Below are 14,881 nucleotides of genomic sequence, written 5' to 3' on the forward strand. Positions count from 1 at the left end.
ACTTCAGCTCAGGTCGTGATTTCATGGTTCCTGAGTTCGAGTGCCACAGTGGGCTCACTGCTGCCAGTGCAGAGCCAGCTTCAGATCCTCTGTCTCCCTCTCCCTCTGCACCTTTTCCACTCATGCTCTCACTCTCAAAAATAAATAAACATTTAATAAAAAAATAAAGAAAGAATTCAGGCACTTCAAAACTGTGACTTTATCTTGTTCCTTTATGTGCTGGGTTCTCTAATATGGTAGAACTTTTATTAGCTAAATACTTCTGCGTTATCTTTCACGGGACTCTGGGATCCTATGACTACTATTAGAATGAGTCTTCATGAGAATAACCTAAATGCTTTGTATTCTTGTTTTTCTTTTTAATGTAATAGGAAAAGAATGCTGCATAATAGGGAAAGCAAATTTTTCATTGTCATAAAGTCACACCACATAGTTTTCAAAGCAATTATATCCATTATACTCCCACTGGAAGTGGATACATTTTTTATTATTCATATGCCTGCATTCTAATACTCTTCCTCATCTTCAAAGTGTTCTAGTCTGGTCCCTTAGGTCTCTGATACTTACAGATGGCATAAAATGGGAACATAAAAATCTCCGCTTGGCATATACAGTATTTGAGGGAACTAAAGAAGGTGCATGAATTTTGTTTCCTTATTTCTATAAGGGAAATTCCTTTGGGGTTTTTAGTGAACATTACTTTTCAAGTTTATTTATTTTGAGAGAGAGAGAGAGAGAGAGAGAGAGAGAGAGAGAGAGAGGAAAAGGCAGAGAGAGAGGGTGAGAGAGAATCCTGAGATGGGCACTTAAGCCCAATGACTGAACCAACCCTGACTGAACCAGCCAGGTGCCCCAAATGAACATTACTTTTAAAATAAAAGTAAACACATATATACATAAGTCTGGGAGCCCATAGTTGGTGAAATGGGAATCAAAAGTAGTCTTGGGCATCTGGGTGGCTCAGTCGGTTGAACACTAAATTGATTTCAGTTCAGGTCATGATCTCATGGCTTGTGAGATGGAGCTCCACGTCAGGCTCTGCGTGGACACAACAGGGCCTGCTTGGGATTCCTTCTCTCTTTCTATCCCTCTCTCTGCCCTTCCCCCATTCTCCCTCTCAAAATAAATAGAGAGAGAGATAGATAAACAGTCTTATTTGAAAACTCTAGGGATATTCCAGGTGTTTTCTTCATCTATGAACCACACATTTGATAAAGGATTTTGTTTCTACTTTTATGTAGCTATGCCCTTATTGTATTTATGTTTTTATTGACATTAAAAAATATATAATCAGTGGACGCCTGGATGGCTCAGTCGGTTGAGCAGTTGAGCATCCGACTTCAGCTCTGGTCATGATCTCACAGCCAGTGGGTTCAAGCTCCACATTGGGCTCTGTGCTGACAGCTCAGAGCCTGGAGCCTGTTTTAGATTCTGTGTCTCCCTCTGTCTCTGCCCCTCCTCCGCTCACACTCTGTCCTCTCTCTGTCTCTCAAAAGTGAATAAATTCAACAATAACCAAATCATGGAAACATATTAAATGTCCATCAACTGATGAATGGATCAAGAAGATGTGGTTTATATACAATGGAGTACTACCTGGCAATGAGAAAGAATGAAATCTGACCATTTGTAGCAACGTGGAAGGAACTTGAGGATGTTAGGCTAAGTGAAATAAGTCAGGCAGAGAAGGACAGATACCATATGTTTTCACTCATATATGGAACAGGAGAAACTTAACAGAGGACCATGGGGGTGGGGAAGAAAAAATAGTTAAGGAAAGGGAGGGGGGCAAAGCATAAGAGACTCTTAAATACTGAGAAAACCTGAAGGTCAATGGGGGTGAAGGAGAGGGGAAAATGGGTGATGGGCATGGAAGAGGGCACTTGTTGGGATGAATATTGGATGTATATGGAAACTAACTTGACAATAAACTATAAAAAAAAGAAACAGGGGCTTATCCAAAAAAATTTAAAAATATATATATATATATAATCAGCATATTAGCTTTTTGTTATAAAAAGTATGCTTTGTTTTCTTTCCTTAAATTTTCCAAAAGACCAGAGAGAGGCAAATTTTGAATTTGCAAAACATAAGGAAAAAGAAGAGGAAACTTAGTAAACGGTTTTCAACACCTGCTCCTGTTCCTGAACCAGGACTCCTAGTAAGTACAACATAGAGACTCCACTGAAATTAACAGCTCTTTCAATGCAAAACATGTCCTTATTTTTAATTATGCAGTACTCTAAATTTTGTTTTCCCCCTTTCTTTTGAGAAATGTGTAATTGTAGTCTAGGAAGTCACCTTAAAACTCCTTTAATCAAATTCTCATCTATTATTTAAATCTCTCTCTCTCTCTCTTTCTCTCTCTCTCTCTCTCTCTCTCTCTCTCTCTCTCTGGCTGGGTAAAGTGTACTTTATTGATGGTACAATACAAGATCAGGCTCTTTAAGCCCCTCTCCTTCTTCAGGGGCTCTAGGATGGATTTCAGCCCAGGAGACTCTCAGTGTGTTGGTGGATGACTTGGGTCAAAGACTCCCCAGTATTTGAGGGCTTCTCTCTTCCTCTTGTCCTCAGCCTGGGTCTGGGGGCTTTTATTCTTTAGAGGACATGGGACCACAAGGTCTACCACTCAGATGCTGTAGCTGAATTCATTGTTGTACCTGGAACTGAGTTTGACAAAGTGGTCACTGAAAGCAATGCCAGCCCCAGCATCAAACATGGAAGAGTCACTGTCCCTGTTAAAGTTGCAGGAGACAACCATGTCAGTGTAGCCCAGGGTGCTCTTGAGGGGACCCTCTGATGGCTGTTTCACCACCTTCTTGACATCATCATATTTGACAGCTTTCTCCACACAGATCAGATCCATGACTGGCACACTGGGGGTGTACAGAACATGGAAGATCATGCCAATGAACTTCCCATTCAGTTCAGGGATGACCTTGCCCACAGTCTTAGTGATGCCAATAGAAGCCCCTCAACCATCATGCCACAGCTGTCCAGAGGCCCAAGGTCTTCTGGATGGCAGTGATGGCATGCATTGTGGTGATGAGTCCCTCCATGATGTAAAAGTTGTCATGGATGACCTTGGCCAAAGGGATTAAGCAGTTGGTGATGCAGTAGGCATTGCCAATAAACCTTGAGGGAGTTCATACTTCTCATAGTTCACATCCATCATAAACATGGAGGCATTAGCAAAAGAGACAGAGATGATGACCTTCGTGGCTCCATCCTTCAAGCAACCCCACCCAGCCTTATCCATGATAGTGAAGACACCAGTGAACTCCACAACATATTCAGCAAGAGCATCACCCCATTTGATGTTGGTGGGATCATCCTCCTGCAAGATGGAGATGGGCTTTCCATCAATAACACATTTCCATTACTCAGCCTTAACTGTGCCATTGAATTTGCCAGGGTAGAATCACATACTGAAATGTGTAGAACATGTAGTTGAGATTAATGAAGCAGTAATAGATGGTGGTGATACCCAGTTTTTCAGAGTTAAAAGCAGCGCTGATGACCAGGCACCCATTATGGCAAAATACATTTGCTTTAACCTTCATCATTGTTTCTCAGGGACCCAGTTGGTACTGCACAAAAAGAAGTGGCTCTCTGTCCAATGGAGAGAAGTAGAGAGCCTATTTAAATCTCCTTTGTAATTGTTTCCTGTAGATGATGTGGATTAGTGAAAAGACTAAAATCTTCTAAACCACATTATTCTGGTTTCCAGTTTTTGCTTTACCGTATATGACCTTGACTCCCCCAAATCATTAGCTAAATTTTTGGATTATATTACTTGGGAAATAAATTACAAAATCTCCTGCCAGATAGTGATGCAGCCTAGGCTTGATCACTTGCAACATCAGAAAAGTTTACACCAATTACAGCTTATTCCATTCTTGCATATATTTGCCATGGATTTATTTATTTATTTATTATTTATATTTTTATAATTTTTTAAAGTTTATTTTACTTATTTTGAGAGAGAGAGACAGCATGGAAGAAGCAGAGAGGGAGAGAGAGAGAATTCCAAGCAGGCTCCACACTGTCAGTGTGGAGCCTGATGTGGAGCACAAACTTATGAACCTTGAGATCATGAGTTGAAATCAAGAGTTGGATGCTTAGCTTACCTGACTCAGCCCCTGTTCTTGACAAGAATTTAAAAGTGCTTCTGCATGTCATAATGCCTCCATGAGCCTTTTATATGTAGTATTAACTATAGTTCTTGTAGCCAGACATAAATCCAATGGCCCTCCATCTTAAAGCCCTTCAGATATCTGAGGACAACTGTTACCTTCCTCCATATTTAGGCTTTTTTTCAGGGTGAACATCCCCATTTTCCTCATATATTCCTCTTTCAATTTAGTAGTGAGCCCTTGCCTTATTCAGGCAATCTCCAGGATTAGGATTATATTTTATTATAGAAAAATTATGGGAAAACTACATTTCCCATAATTAAGATTTTTTTCCTTTTGGTTTTCTTTTTTAGAATAAGAAAATATTTTACAAGCACATATAAAGAATAATTATGTAAAGTAGGAATTGCTAACTTTAGCTCTTTATAAGAGAAACTCAACTTCATGGTTTAATCAAATAGGAGTATATTTTTTCTCCAAAGAAGAACTCCCAACCTAGGCAGTCTACAAATGACATGGCAATTCCAAAAATCAGCAAAGAAGTCCTAGGTTCCCTCTGTCTTTATGATCCTTCAAACTTTTCATATGATTTTTATTCTCATGGTCTCAAAAAGGTTTCTACAATGGTAGACACAGTGTCTATACTCCCAGGGGAAAAGTTATAGGACAGAGGACAAAAAGCACATACCAGCCACTGAATCAACTATAATAAATTTTCTCAATAAAATTAAATTACTAAATTCCAAATAGAAGGCAGCAGGCCCAGATGGGTTCCCTGGTGAACACTACCAGACATTTCAAAGGGAAATTACATGAGTTTTCTGCAATCTGTTGCAGAAAATAGAAGCACTTATTATGTGAGGCCAGCATTACTCTAATACTTAAACCAAAGACATTACAAGAAAGGAATGACAGACTACTGTCTCTCAGAGCATAGATACAAAACTCCTCAATAAATAATTAACTTATATTGTTGGATTTACTTTGTTTATATAGTTTTTAATTGTCCCACAGTTCTTGGTATTCTATTCCTTTTTGTTTTTAATCATTCTTTTTGCTTTTTAGTTTGGATAGGTTATTTGACATAGTGTCAAGCTCCAATTCTTTTCTCTACTGTGTCAGTCTACTAATGAGAGCCCATCAATGGCATTCTTAATTTAGGCCAGTGTTTTAGATTTCGAGCATTTGCTTTTAATGCTTTCTTAGAACTTCTTTTTTTTTCCTTACATTACTTATCTGTTCTTGCATCTTGTCCACTAGAGTCCTTGGTATACTGACAATTTTTATTTTTTTAATGTTTATTTTTAAGAGACAGCAAGTGGGAGGAGGGACAGAGAGAAAGGAAGTGCTTGTAAGCAAGCTACAGCATTAGCACAGCATCTGATGTGGGGCTCAAGCTCATGAACTGTGAGATCATAATGAGCTGAAATCAAGAGTTAGACACTTAACTGTCTGAGCCACCCAGGTACCCCTGATCATAATTATTTCAAAATATAACAGGACCCTATTAAGGAGAAGAGAGAGACTTGGAGAATATCAAAACAGTTGCTTTTTCCCTCCTACTGTTGGAAGCAATAAGACTTGGTGGGGCTCCTGGAGGTAAAACTCAAGGAAATAGGGGATCCTCCCTAAGACTGGACCCCCACCCTGAGTTTTTAACTTTGAAGCTAATCCAAACTGAGGCTCAGCAATTTGTCCATTAAAGTTTGAGTGTTTCTATTGGTACAGTTTTGGTTCCAGCAGCATCACTGGTCTCTCCAGTGGTGTGTCCCATGACCTCAATTCTCTGACGCACCTAGAAGAGTTGTTGATTTTCAGTTTGTTCAGCTTTTTTCTTGTGAGGATGGGACTGATGATTCCCAAGTTCTTTTACATGTCAGTCTGGAAAACCCCACTTATATTTCTTTGGTTCAAATGGAGTCACTGACCACCCCAAGCTGCAAGTATGTTTAGAGTGGTGAAAAACTCAACTGGCTTCTTTGCTGCTCTGAAGAGAATTGAGACCCCATTAGTGTGGAGGAAAGTGCCTTCCTTTTTTCAGGCTGTGATGGTCTGCCTTCTAAAATTCACCCTTCTCCCTTAGTTTTGGACTGAATACAAATGAGTAGGAACAGTTCAACCCTTCAGCTCCCGCCCACCATTTGTATTTGCATAGTCAAGGGAGCTTATGATTGCCACCTCAAACCCAGGATCCTCAACCTTACAGAGTTACTGCACTGACTTAAATATCCACAGCTCTTTCCTTGCTCACTGCATAATCATGGCCTCTTAGATATGCATTGAAATATGTCTGCACAACATATTTCACATCGGTACAGTTATCCTGTAGGACATTATAAGAATATGGAATATGACAGATAAGGGAGAATTGATTCTTGCGGCCACCTTTCTATAGGGCATGGCAATTGCCACTACTTCTGAGCCTTTTAACTTTTAATTTATTTACACACAATAGTTTGGTTAATTTTTCTAATCTCATTGTCAGTTCCGATATCTTTGGCCAGCAATCTTCTCTCCTTGTGACTTGCCCTTCAATAACAAACCATTTAGGATTTCTCCATTAAAAAGCTCTTTTTTTTTTCTTGAGCTGCCTAATTTTTTTTTATAGAAACATCTACACAATTGTTCTGTGTCAGTTATCCAACCAGCTTACTTGAGCTTTTAGAAAAACTAACATGTCTCCAAAATAAATAAAAATATAAAAAATAAAAGGTATGGCATATGAGAAGCCTGAGCTCAATCTAGAACTTATTCTCCTTACTACAAGGATTCTGGAATTGTCTTCAAAGAATCTAGATATTCTTCTTTGGCAGTATTAGGTAGTCAGGAGAGTTCTTGCATCCTGTAAAAGAGAAAATACACGCTTCCTCCAAGCCCCAAAGTACAGCCACGTTAAAGGGCCTGTCACCACTCACCAAAGAGTAATAAGAGCGAAGAGGTACTGTGAAAACTGTTCTAGTGTTTCTTCAATCTGTTAACCAGGATGGATAGTGCAGCATATTTAAGCCAGAACTCTCAGTCCTTCTCAAATGTGGTCAGGCCCAATTTGGTTTGATTTAATGTCCAAATCATTGTGGACTGCTCGTTTTGTAACCTATGGCTCAAAATGTCACAGCAGTTCCAAATTGTTATAAATGAACATAAATGTTTGCTCTCAATTTGTCTAATCTTGCTGCAAAGCTGTAATGGCTGTAGGCACTGAAAACCAGACCACACAGGATAACATGGCATTCAACTGTACAGATCCTTGCACTTTTTCTTCTCTTACATCTTTTGCGCATTGTTGGGTTATAAGCAGCATCCCTACTAATACTCTCTCCTCTTTTTCTTTCTTCTTACATTGGTCTTTGGTTTCAGAAAAATATATAACAACAGTATTTGTACAACTTAAATGGCTTGGGATGAAAATAAAAACCTGAGTCCATACATATAAGTATTTTTAACATATGGGGTGTGCCCAGAACAGAGGATATATAACGAAGCTAGAGCACCTAGATGTAAAACGTTTGAGAAGGTATTTTTGTTTTGATTTTTGTCTCTTTACAGTCTCTATAACAAAATTGTCTCTTAATTATATCATTCCTAATTATAATCATGTATATTAAAATAATCCCTAAATAGTATTTTATGGTCAAATATCTGCTAATACTGGTATATGCACTTTCTATTTTCACTGATTTGTCCCTGTTGCTCACTTTAAGTCATTTCAATACTTAAAACACTCTCAACAGATACATATAATATGCACCACAAACCATAAGACTGTGGGGGGGGGGCACCTGGGTGGCTCAGTTGGTTAAGACTCCGACTTCGGCTCAGGTCAGATCTCACATTCCTGGGTTCGAGCCCCATGTCAGGCTCTGTGCTGACTGCTAGCTCAGAGCCTGGAGCCTGCTTCTGGTTCTGTGTTTCCTTTCTCCGCCCCTCCCCTCTCATGCTCTGTCTCTCTCTGTATCAAAATTAAATAAAACATTAAATGTTTTTAAAAACCCATAAGACTAGAAAAGAAAACCCTTACGTTTAACATCTCTGCCACATCCATTATGTTTAGAAACGACTTTAACCCTTTCTCCAAACTTATTTTTCATCTCTACAAATTTTTCCTGCTTATAGTGTTTGTCACCTTACTCATAGGAAAAAAAAAATCTTTATATCATAGTCATTTCCCATAATGAGTTATTTGATAATAGTGCTTTTCATATCTGGTTATTATCTAAATGTGGCATTGCTATAATTTAGAATAGCATTTCTAGCTCTTGATAAAAATTCTTTTTGTATAAGAAAGTCTACTCCCTCTTGAGATCTTTCCCAAATAATTTATAGCTTTGTATAATAGTTTCTTTATATACATTTTAATTGAATTTATTTTTCTTTATGTATTTTCATTTCTTCTAGTGGTCATAAAGCTGGAATTGTATGGAAGAAATCATGCCAGACCACAACATGCAGATTTATAACATCAAGTGCCATTTGATAATTTGACTTCATTTGAAAACTTAAAGGCAATAGTCTGCCATTTCAGCAAAATAAACGCAGTGCAACCATTTAACATCCAACCCACAGGGTCTAGAATTTTATTAAATACCATAACTCATTATAACCTTTTCGGTAAATTTGAGGTTTGCTTCTTCTCAACAAATAATAATATATACAGACCTTTAAAAATTATATACTCCTGTTTACATTAAAAAAGTGTTTTTCTAATATTTTTATTTCTGAGGGGGGGGTGCAGCATGAGCAGGAGAGGGTCAGAGAAAGAAGGAGACACAGAATCTAAAGCAGGCTCCAGGCTCTGAGCTGTTAGCACAGAGCCCAAGTGGGGCTCGAACCCACAAACCACAAGATCATGACCTAGGTTGAAGCCGACCACTCAACTGACTGAGCCACCCAGGCAGACTCCTGGGAAAGAGTTTTAAAGCCTATGCTACTGTATCTTCATACTGTAAATACGCTATCATGTGATTAAAATTTTTATTTAAGGTAAAATTTGAATGCTAAATTAAATTTTACTTTTATGTATAAATAATCACATCTGTTTTTGCAAAATGCTGTCTTAATTTAATAAGTAATTTCTAACATGCAAATAAATTACTGCAATTATTTTATAAACAAAGTACTGACTGCTGAATTAACAAAAACATTATATTCGATAACTTATTTGCAGTTTCCAAAATAAAATGAATGGTAAAGTATAGGGATGGGGTGCCTGAGTGGCTCAGTCAGTTGAGCATCCAACCTTGGCTCAGGTCACAGTCTCGCAATTCATGGGTCCCAGTTCTGCATGGGGCTCTGTGCTGATGGCTCAGAGCCTGGAGCTTGGTTCAGATTTCATGTATCCCTCTCTCTCTGTCCCTTCCCAATTCTCTCTCTCTCTCTCTCTCTGTCTCTCTCTCTCTCTCTCTCTCTCTCTCTCTCTCTCTCTCTCTCTCTCAAAAATAAATGTTTAAAAAATAAAAAAATACAGGGAATTCTTGTTCCGGGTTAGAGGAAGTTATCAAAATTAGGCTCTCACAGTAACAACTAGAATATAGGACAAAATCCTAAAAGCAAAATTTCAGAAATTAGGCAAAAGTCAGAGAGGGCTGTGATCTCTAAGAGAGGAGAAACAAAATGAATCCCATTTTCTGCCTGGAAAAGTGTTCCAGATCTCGATGCAGAGAAGAGCACAGCAGTTTTTCTGAGGTAAGGAAGAACTCTGAGGAACAAAGACAAGAATTCATGAGTCTGAGGGTAACTGGAATTTGTAGGGCCAAAATCCAAAAAGTAAGGAACTCCTCAAAGTACTCTGTAAATCTGCAATGGCTTGTATTGTCATTGTCAAATGCTAAACTGCATATGCATATGGTGAAACTCAAAAAGGTCATATCTGTTTGCTCTCTATCTACTCAATGTCCAAGGTCTATTATCCAATCAAAATTTCTAGGTATGCCAAGAAACAGAAAATTGTAACATATAATCAAAAGGAAATCAGGCCATTGGAAACAGACACAGAATGAAAAAAGATGACAGAATTAGAAGAATTAAACATCTATTATAAATACGTTAGCTATGCTCGGCAATTTAAAGAAAAACATGAATAGAACAAGAACAGAAATGAAAGATACTATATTTTATTTACTTTTTTTGAGATAGAGAAATACAGAGTACAAGCAGGGGAGGGGCAGAGAGAGAGGGAGACACAGAATTCGAAGCAGGCCCCAGGCTCTGAGCTGTCAGCACAGAGCCTGACGTGGGGCTCGAACTCAACGAAAGGTGAGATCATGACCCAAGCTGAAATCAGATGTCCCACCAAATGAACCACCCTCCAAATGAAAGATATTATAAAGAACTAAATGGAACTTTTATAACTGAAAAATATCTAAAATTTTACAATTCACGAAGTGATGGGGCGCCTGGGTGGCTGAGTCGGTTGAGTGTCCGACTTTAGCTCAGGTCATGATCTCATGGTTCGTGGGTTCGAGCCCTGCGTCAGGCTCTGTGTTGAACGCTAGCTCAGAGCCTGGACCCTGCTTCGAAATCTGTGTCTTTCTCTCTCTGCCCCCGCCCCTGTTCACTCTCTGTCTTTCAAAAATAAATTTAAAAATATAAAAAAATTAAAATTCACCAAGTGACATTAACAGTATATTTGATGTAAAAAGGAAGTCACTGAAATTGAAGACATAGCAGATACTACAATAGACACAGTGAAACAAAGGGGGAAAAATGAGAAAAAATGATTAGCTCCTTGTTCAACTTTGAGACAATATCAAGTGGTCTAACATATGAATAACTGGGAAGGTATGAATGGGGGAGGATGGGAGTGAAAAAAGTTTCCAATTTTGATGAAAATGAATCTCATAGATCCAAAAAGTTTAATAAAAACCAAGCAAGATAAAAACCAAGAATTACCAATTACCTGAAAAGCACTGAAAAGAGAAAGGAAAGCATGGGGTGGGGGGGGGGCGGGGCATTGAGGCACATTATATACTGAGAAGCAAGTTTAAGAAAAAGAAAACCACAAACCTAATTAGAAACCAGGTAAATCAGAATGACATTTTTAAAGGAGAAAAAAGTCAAATTCAAATTTTATACAAAACAAAAATATCCTTTAAAACTGAAAGCAAAAGTAAAGAATATTTTCTCCAGAAAAAAAGAGCCAATTTTTTTTTTTTTACCCACAGGCTTTTAGGAGACAGTTCTTTAGGTAGAAGAAAAATTATATCAGATTAATTTTTGGATCTTCACAAAACAATGAAGAGCTCTGGGAATGATACATATATGAGTAAGTATAAGAGAAATTTATTCTAATTTTTAATTAGAAAATGACTGTTTTAAGCAAAATTAATGTATTGTGATATTAATAATATGCAGGGATAAAATGTATGACAATAACCAAGCGTGGGAGAGGATTAATGGAAATACAATTTAAACGGAAAGTTTCTTATATTTCACACAAAGAAGTACACCGAAGGGAACTCAGATGTGTTAAGGATACATATTGTAAATACTAGAGAAACTACATGCACACAAAGACATATAGCTATTAGTGAAGATAAACATGGAATGCTGAAAATCCATCCAAAGAAGATAGAAAAAGAAGCAAAGAAGAAAAAAGAATAGATTTGAAAATAAAGAAAACAAATGGAAAGGTTATAAACCCCAAAACTGATTAATAGTTACATTAGATGTAAATGGTCTAAGCATTCTAACTAAAAGAAAGTAGCAAGAACTGTGAAGCATTTGAGACTTTATTTTTGTAAGATAACAGGTTAGACTCTCATACTTTCATAGATTTTGGCAGAAAACAAAGGACTTTGTTACCTCAGGTGCATGCTTACATTGGTTTCTGATGAGAGGTCTGGGCAGGTGAATGATGGGCACACAGTGGGTTTGTGTCATAGCTAAGGAAGCCCCCGTCTTACATAAGTTACCAGCAAGTCTATCCGCCTTTTGTTCTGGAGGGAGACATCCTCTCTACTGTACCAGAAAGTAAACAAATGTGCTCTAGAGGAGACTATATCCTCCAAGTTTGCTTAGTATACAAATATCCTTGAAAAGATAGTCTAGAACAAATTATATTAAAACCTTTGCTTGGAAAACAGGAACATTGAAAGACCCATAGAGAATTTTCTCCCAATAGGCAGACACTGTCAAACTGAATTTTTAAAATGCAAGAACTATAAACTATTAGAAACAAACTTTGTATATAAATATTGATCAGTTTAAAAATTAAGTATATATAATGAAAACAAAAATCTTAAGAAAACTCGAATGACTGTAATAACATAATTGGTTGTCAGAAATCATATTAGTTCACAGGTGAACATTTTATAATGATAAAACGCTCACACAAAGACATAATAATCATAAACATGCGCCTAATAAAAGGGCCTCAAAATATATTAAGCAAAAACTGGAAGAATTCATAGAATAGACAAATCTACAATTATAACTGAAATCTAAACATTCCTTTCTTAGGCAATGATGTGACAAATAGAAAATCAGTAAAGATATAGAAGACTTAAATCACATTACCAGCCAATAATGTGACTGATATTTATAGAATACTCCACAAACATAAATAGAACACACCATTCTTTCAAGTACACCATAGAACACTAAAGCAGACCATCTCTTGGCCATAAAGTAATTCTTAGTGAATTTCGAAGGACTAAAGTGATAAAGAATATGTTCTTTGACCACAAAATTAAAAAAAAAAACTTTTAAAATTAAATTACAGAACATAAATATCTTTTCCCGCAGACCGGGGCTGCTCGTCCACCCATCCGCTTCCACCCCAGGCTGGAGCGGCACTTGCAGGTGCCGCGGTGCGCTAGCTCGCCAGGTCCAGGCGCGCTCCTCCCCGGCTTTGAGCGCGCCTCCGTCGCGGGTCCTTCTTGAGGGAGGGAGAGAAAACAGGACAGGAGGGAGACGCAGAGAGTGAAGACAGCACATGGTTTCTGATCAAGCCTCTGTGTTTTATTAAGAAAATAATTCACTCTTATATAGAATTTGGGGCGGGGAACTGACCCAGGTTGGTTGCCAGGTAACAGAGTCAAATGAATATCAAAAGAAACGCCCAGACTTGCCTCTGAAATGCTGGGGAGGGGGAGCTAGCGCTGAATACCCGAAATAAGGTTTTGATCTTTTGTGCACCTTGGCCAAATCTACGTCTGGCGCAGCAAGACAGTCGCCAAAATTATTTGGGCCAGGAAATGGCAATCTCCAGCCTCCAGATGCAAATCTTGTTTTTCTCGGTACTCCCTGGAGAGCGAATACCCTTGCCTGAGGCAGCCAGAAAACTTGGCGGCTCCCAACACATAAACATAAAATGGACAAAAGATTTGAACTGTCTAAAAAGATATACAAACAGCCAGGCTGCACATGCAAAGGTGAGAAATACAAACTAATACCACTATAGAACCATTTAAATTGGTAAAATTTAAAAAGCTGACTATCAACTTTGGCTAGGATAAGAAACAACTGGTATTTTCTTATACCATTACTATGAATGGAAATGGTATAAGCACTGTACAATTCCTAACACTTTTCCCATACATGTGAAATATGACCCAGGTATCCTACTCACATGTTCACTAAGGAGAAATGAACATGTTCACACAATGAATTGCACCAGAATACTTATAGAGCTTTGTTCATAACAGCTTCAAAATGCATATAGCCCATTAAGTCCATGGATAGGAAAACTGATTTTTAAAATGTGATACATCTACTTATCTTGATGACCACTGAATAATGCATAGAATTGTCAAATCACTTTATGGTACACTTGAAGCTATTATACTATATGTTAACTACATTGGATGGGAAGGGGAGGGGAGGGGTGGGAAGGGGAGAGGAGGGGAGGGAAGAAAAGGGAAAAAAATAAATCTACAACATTGGAATATTATTGAAGGTACTTACACACACAATAACACCGATGAACTTTAAAAACTTTCACCTGAATAGAAAGAAGTTAAAGCACATACGATATTCCATTTATCTAGAACTCTAGAAAATATAATCAACCAATAGGGACAGAAAGTAGTGTTTACCATAGACATAAATAAATGGGAGAATATCCCACGTTCATAGATCAGAATTAACATTGTTAATATGTCCACACTACCAAAAGCAATCTACAGATCTAATGCAACTCCTATCAAAATTCCAGTATCATTTTTCACATAAATAGAAAAAAATATTAAAAATTTGAATGAAACCACAAAGAACCTGAATTGTCAAAACAATCAATAAAGAACAAGGCTAGAGTCATCAGATTTTCTGATTTCAAACTATATTACAAAGCCATTACAATCAAAATAGTATGGCTTGGCATAAAAGTAGATGTAAAGATGAATGGAGCAGAATAGAAACCCCAGAAATAAACCCACATACATACGGTCAGTTAATTTTTGACAAAGGATCCAAGAACATACAATGGGTAAAGGAATCTTAAAACTTTTTTTTTTTTTTTGTCTTTCAGAGAGAGAAAGAGAGCATGGCAGGTTGGGGGAGAGGGGCACAGGGCAAAAGAGAGAATATATCTCAAGCAAACTCCACCCACAGCTCAGAGCCTGATGTAGGACTTGATCCCAGAAACCTGGGATTATGACCTGAGCAGAAATCAAGAGTTGACCATTCAAACAACTGAGCCAACTAGGCACCCCAAGGATCATCTTTAATAAATGATGTTTGTAAAACTGCACAGTCACATGCAAAAGAACAAAAATACACCCTTTAAGACCATAGACAACTATCAAGTC

General features: G+C 37.8%; 1 pseudogene; it reads right to left on the bottom strand.

Annotated features, from left to right (window-relative positions):
• Positions 1-2,385: 2,385 nt before the first annotated feature.
• Positions 2,386-3,059, bottom strand: LOC115272496 (annotated as a pseudogene).
• Positions 3,060-14,881: the final 11,822 nt, after the last annotated feature.

The sequence above is a fragment of the Suricata suricatta genome, chromosome 11 (assembly GCF_006229205.1).
Source record: "Suricata suricatta isolate VVHF042 chromosome 11, meerkat_22Aug2017_6uvM2_HiC, whole genome shotgun sequence".
Taxonomy (NCBI): domain Eukaryota; kingdom Metazoa; phylum Chordata; class Mammalia; order Carnivora; family Herpestidae; genus Suricata; species Suricata suricatta.